An 8,101-nucleotide genomic window follows, 5' to 3' on the forward strand; every position below is an offset into this window, starting at 1 on the left:
ACAGAAATGTTGATGCTCTCCCAGTTCACCAAAGGCTTCTTCTAGGGGCAAGGGAATAAAATGTTATGTCCATATTAAATGGGTTTCAAACAGAGCAAGGTAGATTCAGGTTACAGTCTAAAAATAGCTTCCTGATGGTAACAATAATGAAACACTGGAACTTGTTTTTATTAAGTTTAATATGAGTAGACTGTGGATGCTTTTAAACAAAGGTTAAGTAAACATCTATTGGGAAGTTCATAGCTAGAGCTAATAGTGCCTGAGATTCAGAAGGCTGACTAGGTTACATTCCGGTCCTCTGTCATTCTATGCAAGCCATACAGAAACCTACATGGAAGAACAGAATTTTGCCTAAAACTGTATTTAAGACAGACTGGAGGCCTAGGGGGGGAAACCAAAACCAATCTAAAAGATGTATTGACATATTCTGTATGTCATGCCTCACATTTTGTTATCAGATTGTTACACTTCTGCCAGTGAAAACTCTTAGTATTGGTGACTTGTTTGAAACATGTGTTTATATTTATATAATAGGAACATTATGATAAAATAAGAAAAAAATGTAACCTTATGAGCTACGGCAAAAAAAACAACTTCCATTGGCACAGAGATTAATGGTTAAATACTTATTTTTTGCTAGGTGTTTTTATGTTCCAGTAATCTTTTTAAATCATTCTATCCCATCTAGATATGAAAGTCTTTATTTTTCCATAGAAAATTGTTAGGAAATTACATTTTCCTTTTGCTTTATGCCTTTGAGGATTTGGCCCAATTTGCAAATACTTAGATATCTTTCCTACACAGTGGTAATACAGCCTAAGCACAAGTCAGGCCTATGCAACAGTAACTTTCAGATGTTTTTGAAATGCTTCAGCACTGAGCTAGAGTTTATTTCAGATATAAAATAGATAGAACAGGTGCTATCAAACAGTTTTATTTCCTTTATGACATAAAGCCTCCATCCCAGGAATGAAAGCCTAGGTCTTTCCAAACAGTAAACTTGCTGAGAAATGGTTTGAAGAGCTTTAGAATGATAACCTCAAGGCATAAAGGAGACAGTGCCATAGAGAGAAATAGGGAAAATCTAACCAAACTTAATGGGGAAACAAAATGGGGAAATGCTGTATTTTAGCTGGGCTGAAGGGAAGTTTCCCTACCATAAACTTTTTGCTTATAATGGGAACTTTAAAGAACAATAAAACAAACTTCACAATGAACAGTATTTACTTTTAAAAAAATCATCTAAATGTTATAATTCAAAATGTTTAGAGCAATAAAAGTAATTTTTCTTACATTAATTTTGTTTTGCTATTTACTTACACCCTAACAGAAATGTATAGAATAAGAAATTAGATCATCAGTTCTTACTGTTATTCTTGATCTGTTGGATTAGAAGGAAATAAAACTAAATGGAAGGATATCTTGTGCTTTTCTGGGTCTAAAATTGCACTTTTCTACCCTGGATGAGAGTCACCTGCCAGATGACATCAAATGAACCACCTGATGTGTGGTTTTGCTACTTGGAAGTGTATATATTTTGGGTTGTCTGTGCAGACAACCTAATTGTACTGAGATTGCATGACCAGGTTTTGGTAGAAGTGGGGACTATGGGGTGGCATCTGTAAGAAGCTGACAGTGTGCCTTGCAGTATGCTGTGACTCTATGAGATGCCTGTGTTGGAATATGCTCCTGGTAGGACCTGTGGCCCTGTGGAGAGAGGAGCCTATACCGGAGCAGGTTTGCTGGCAGGACTTGTGACCGCACAGGGGACCCATGCTGGAGCAGTCTGTTTCTGAAGAGCGAGAGGCCATGGAAGGGACTCATGCTGGAACAGTGCATTAACTGCTGCCTGTGGGAAGGTGTGCTGGTTTAAAGATAAACTGGCAGGGGAAATGAACCCAACTCAAAAGAGAGATTATAAATCAGAATAACAATTTAATAAAATAATACAATAAGTACGATTATACAGACAAACAATTGGTTTTAACCCACAAAACCTAAATGTGTAACCCAGCACCCTGGGGCATGAACAGAGTGGTGTTCTTTGGGCCCCCTGAGTCCAAAGTAAAGGGAGAGGGGGGAAACCTGTTGGTGAGAGTGCTGTTGCAGTCTGGTCAAGAGTGGTGGTTGCAGTCTGGTTGAAAAGTGGTGGTTGCAGTCCAGTCGAGAGTGGTGGTCTGCAGTCTGGTTGAGAGCGGTGATCTGCAGTCTTCCTCTGGATCCCATGAGTGGTTAAAAAAGTTCCAAGACTCCAAGATTATATATTCTCCAGTTCAGGCAGGAATGCCCAGTACTTCCCTCAGGGTGGGGAGTTCCACAATAGGTGTGAGGACAAGAGCACTCTCCTATCTCACAGGCCTCTTAACACCTAGTTTATAACCGGAGGAGTCAGGCTGCTCTGGGCAGAGGGTGTAAATGGTCTATTGATACCAGTTTCTGGGAAATGGCGTGGAAGGCTATAGAATACACAGTTTTGGGTTACACCCATCCAGTGATGAACTGGTCCCAGCTGTTCTAACCAGGACAGAAGGACTCACATTGGAGAAGTTCATGGATGACTGTCTTCCATGGGAGAGACCTCATGCTACAGCAGGGGAAGAGTGTGAGGAGGCTTTCCTCTGAGGAAGAAGGAGCAGCAGAGACAATGTGTGATGAACTGACTGCAACTCTCATTCTCTGTTCCCCTGCACCACATGGGGGTTGGAGGTAGAGAAAATTGAGAGTAATGTTAAGCCCAAGAAGAAGGGAGGGGAGGAGAAAGGTGTTTTTAAGATTTGGTTTTATTTCTCATTACCCCAATTTTCTATCGGCAATAATTCAATTCATTTCCCCAGTTAAGTCTGTTTTGCCCATGGCAGTGATATCTCTGTCTCCTTATCTTGACCCATGAGCCTTCTGTTATATTTTCTCTTCACTATCCAGCTGAGAAGGGGTGTGATAGGGTGCTTTTGGTGGGCACCAGGCACCCAGCCAAGGTCAACGCACCATAGTAATATAAGAAAGCTTTGGTTTTGGTCAGGATTCTAGTCAAGGATCTATTTAACTTAAGCAAAACCAGCAAGTTTACCAAAGTAAGGGACTACTGTGTCACTCCTTCAAAAATATTTAAGTGCCTATGACATTTATTAAATATCTGGATTTTGATTTTTTTAAAAACCAAAACAACTAACCAAATATTGAACAAAAGAAACAAAAAAAAGAGGTTTTATAAACATTTATTTCAAGAAAACAAAACAAATAAAATATAGAGCATAGCTGGAGAAGGCAGAAAACAGTTGTCTTTGAGAGAAAGGGAAGCAGTCTTTCACATTGAGTAAAGATTTTAATGCTGTATTAGATGAAAGAGGAAAAGATGGGATAAGAATCAAATCTGAAAAAAAAACCAAATCACTGAAGAATTATCATTTATTTTATCATTTCCAGGCAAACAATTGAAATAGTTAAGTTATGCAAGATAGGCAAGACAATGAAAATGAATACAGGGATCCATATTCATCCTATCTAATTTTGGGTGCATAAACAATGTACAAAGTTAAGAACTTGCATACCTAAGGTTCTGAACAAAATCAGTGTAAAAAAATAAACTCCTACAGATGGTGCTTCACCTCATTCCAAATCTTAAAATACTTCATGAAAATTCTATCTCTTGCAAGCTATAGTGAATAACTGAGTCAACCAAAATTATCTCAGTATAATGAAAAAAGAAGGCCTGCATCCAAATCAATAAGAGCCAAAGAGAAACTCTAAGAATAGGATATTTGGAACATCTTTATCAAAAGGGATGAACAGAAATAATTCCCAAGGAAGGAAGAAAAAATAATTAAGCTTTAGTGAGATGAACAGCTGCTGTATATGACTTTCAGCTGTACAGGTATACTAGATCTAAGCATGCAGATTTACAGAGATGTGGACCTATTTATTCAAGACAATTGGCCTTTAAGTAATTAGTTGGAGTATTCAAAGCTTTTTGAAGTTTTCTGGGATTTCTTTGAACTGCTTAAGATGTCTCACACCTTCAATTATAAAGTCTGAAAATGTGAGAAAAATATGATCCCAAATAATAGGGAAAACACTTGTCAATATTTTATATTCCAAATTTATGTTAGTTTATCATATAAAACTTAGTCACTAATTTATATTCCTTGAAAAAAATACAAAACCAGAACTTGGGATATTGAATCCAAAATTTAATCTTCAGCTATAAATATTTTTTAAAGGAATTGTTTGTCTTGGTTTGTTTGTGTTTTTTTTTTCCTTCATAGTTATAGTTGATAATGGTATTGGATCTGCTTTTGATTCTTTTCAGTTTACAACAAATCCAGCAGAGTAATTGGACTGTTCTGTAGATATCTAGGGCTGCCTAATTTCTTCCCCTTATTCTAGTTCTGGCAAAGAGTAGAATATTTTATAGACTGCTCTACTGTTATAGGTTTCCAAGAGAAAGTCTTCATTGTATTTCTGGTTTTTTTCTAAAATGTAAGACAATTAATTTTTTAAACATATGAAATGTTTCTTAAAGAGGAACAATCTTCCTCTCCACTTCCTTTGTACTACTAGAATATAATTACTAAAGAATACTTTTATAATACCTATATTGGGTTTGCGTGACCAGGTTTTGGTAGTGCAGAGGGATACAGGAGTGAATTCTGTAAGAAGCCTGAAGAAGCTTCCTCCTTATCCATCAAAGCCAATGCCAGCCAGCTCCTGGATGGACCAAGACTGAGCCTATCAGGAATGATAGTAACACCTCTGTGATATTAAAGAAGGACAAAAAAATTTATTGGGTAGATGCAATTGTGGCCAGAGAAGAGCAAAGTGAGAATATGTGAGAGGAACAACTATGCAGACACCAAGGTCAGTGTAGAAGGAGGGTGAGGAGGTGTTCCAGGTGCCAGTGATTCCCCTGCAGCTGTGCTGAAGAACCTGCACTCCATAGAGAACCATAGTGGAGCAGAGATCCACCTGCAACCCATGGAGGAGATCCAAGCCAGATCAGGTGCATGGCTGAAAGAGGGTTTTGAACCTGCAGGTAACCCATGCTGGAGCAGGTTCCTGGCAGGGACCTGTAGACCCACGGAGAGCAAAGCCCACACTGGAGTAGCTTTCCTGGTAGGACTTGTGACCCTGTGGGGGACCCACATTGGAGCAGTTTGTGAAGAACTGTTGCCTGTGGGATGGGTTCACATTAGAGAAATTTGTGAAGGTCTGTCTCCTGTGGGAGGGACCCCACACTAGATGAGGTGAAGGACTCTTCTCCCTGAGAAGGAGCAGGAATAACCTGCGGTGAACTGACCATAACCCCCATTCCCTGTTTCCCTGCACCACTGTGGGGGGAGGAAGTAGATCTGAGAAGAAGGGAATGTGTTTTTAGGATTTGTTTTTACTTCTCATTATCCTGCTCTGATTTTGTTAGTAATAAATTCAGTTCATATGTCCAAGTTGAGTCTGTCTTGCCCATGACAGTATTTGGTTTGCGATCTCTCCCAGTCCTTAACTCATGAACTTTTCATTATATTTTCTCTCCCCTCTCCACTTGTGAAGGGGAGTAATAGAGCAGCTTTGGTGGGTGCCTGACATCCAGCCAGGGTCAACCCACTACAGTACTTTTCATTACAACATGTGTATTATCATAGAAGTATATTCTGGGTTATTTTACAAATTTACATATAATGTTACCAGTTTGCCAGCTAAGAAAGAGGGGAAACTTAAGAGGAAACTTAAGCCCAATGGTATCGAATGGTATTTTATGGCAGAACAGCAGTTTCCCCAAACAAAAAAAAAAAAGAAAAAAGAAAAAAAAAAGAAGTTTTAGTGCTTAGTCTTAACTTGACACAATAGTTAACACAGTATAGGCATGTCAATTTCTATTACATGTGCTTTTTTCAGTCCTCTGTCTTTTTATTTTACCTGGTTTCATATAGAAGAGGATAAGACTATTCCCAAGTATATGATATTATAATAAATCATATCTTTCCAGTGATTTTGATTTAAGAAAATAATTTTCTGTTTGCAGTGATTTCACCTTTTTTAAAATATACATTCCATTATGATTTACTTTTACACTGGTGTGTTGTAACATTTTTACCAACACTGACAACTTGATCACCGACTTTTTACGTGACTGTGACTTAGCCTGTATGGCTCCCAATGCAGTAAAATTTTGAAAAGTCCATTAAGAATTTTTGAAAAATACTCTTACATTTTATGAAGACACAAATAACTCAGTACTTTTATATATACATACAATATTTCAAATTTAATATTTCATATTACAAACAATATTTCTGACATTTCTGGCAGATGATGAAAAAAAAGAATTGTAGTGGAGTATATGACAAGGTTTGGTACCCAACAACAAAACAAGCAACTTTCTTTGATGGCACTGTTGAATAAAAGAAACAGTGAACTAAACTTCATTCCTTACATGAGTACAACTGTCACCAAGGATCTTGTTCTGTACAGAAGGGGGATATTTGGCCCTTAGTGGCTGTGAGCAAAGTATTGTGTTGCAGGGATGCTCAACAAGCATGGAAATGACAGCTAGATGATGAATATAAGAATAGACTGGAAGTGACAGTGAGTTTGACTATAACTTTTTTTGCAGAAATGAGCTAAAAGTAACATCTCAAGTATTGTCACTCTCCTTGTCACTAGCAGCTATTTTAATAAATCCAGAATAATCAGTGATCTGTAGGTCAAATGTTTCTGTGGAGAATAAAAATGAAATTATTTCCTGAAGCTGAACATGATATCCAATTTACAGTATTAATAAAAAAAACCAATTGATCTTAATGCAGAAGTTTGAGCATGGAACTTCTCAAGGAATAATACTCATTGATGCTATCCATCATTTCTTGCTAGCTGTGAGCAGACTCTTGATTTCATTTTGGAAGAAGAAAAAGGAAATATTGCAGCTATATATGTACATAAGTATTGGAAGAGAATCAGAACTCAAGTAGCTTTAGACTGTGCCACTCACATCGTTCTGTCTGGAAGTAGAAATGTTTTTAACATTTGTTGTTCCTGAAAATGTCTAAAGCAAAAGGTATTATGAGTACTTTAGATATCTTTGTTACTTTGTAATTCAGATGTTGTATAATCTTAAATTAGGACAGTTGAACTTCAAGCAGTGGATCAATAATTTTAGTCCTGTTTAAATCCACTGTACTGATAGTCAAATTTAAGAATTTTTTTTTTTTGTGAGATCATGTGACAATTTCATAAAAATAATTTCCTCTTTGGAAGTTAAGTATAGATAGTATGCCCACAAGTTGCCCAAGATACCTAATATGGTTGAGCATCTGTACCCATAATATTCCTTTCATTGCAGTTTGCAACTAAGCAAAACTAATTATTGCCAAGAGAAAAAGCAATGTAAATTTGGACGGGAACAAAAGTCTCAGACTTCTAGTTTCTAGGTCTCACACCTCTAAGGAGATCTATGAAATTAAAATTTGCCCGGGGACATTTTGAACGCTGGTCATATTTCTTAAAAACAAGATCCATTACCTACTTAAAGATAACTAGGGAAGTCTACTTTCAGAAGGTTAATATTTCAGAGAGGGCCTTTGAGAATGAGTAATTTTTATTGTTTTTCTAATTCTTGAACTGTAAATTCCTCCTTGTAATTCAGCTCTACTAAAAGTATAGGATAGATAAAAAGCACTCTGAGGCAATGTGGGACTTGAGTTCCTTGTGGGGAAGGATAGACAATAAAGAGGACTTATCTTCTTCCTTAAGGAGGAGGTACTTAAAGTCCTTTCTAAGACTGACCATAAGGCTAACACTTGATAAATATTCTTGTATTTTTGTCTCTGTATTAATAGAACTGCTTTTGCACCTTTTTTTAGCATATCCTCTTATTTCTTGCAATTACAATAAATGCTGAGAAAAATATTTTCACATTTCAGGCATACAGAACTGATGTAGATACCTGCAAAAAGTGAACAGAATTTAGACTGTTAATATCCATTACCAATACATAAGAAAAGAGACAGAAAAACAAACCAAAACCCCCAAAACAACCGACAAAAAATCCTAAACAAGCAAACAAACAAACAAACAAAAAAAACCCCAACAAAATACTACCAGCAAAACAAAC

Source organism: Pipra filicauda, unplaced genomic scaffold (genome assembly GCF_003945595.2).
Source record: "Pipra filicauda isolate LSUMZ 115617 unplaced genomic scaffold, ASM394559v2 scaffold303_size993520_pilon, whole genome shotgun sequence".
In the NCBI taxonomy this organism is placed as follows: domain Eukaryota; kingdom Metazoa; phylum Chordata; class Aves; order Passeriformes; family Pipridae; genus Pipra; species Pipra filicauda.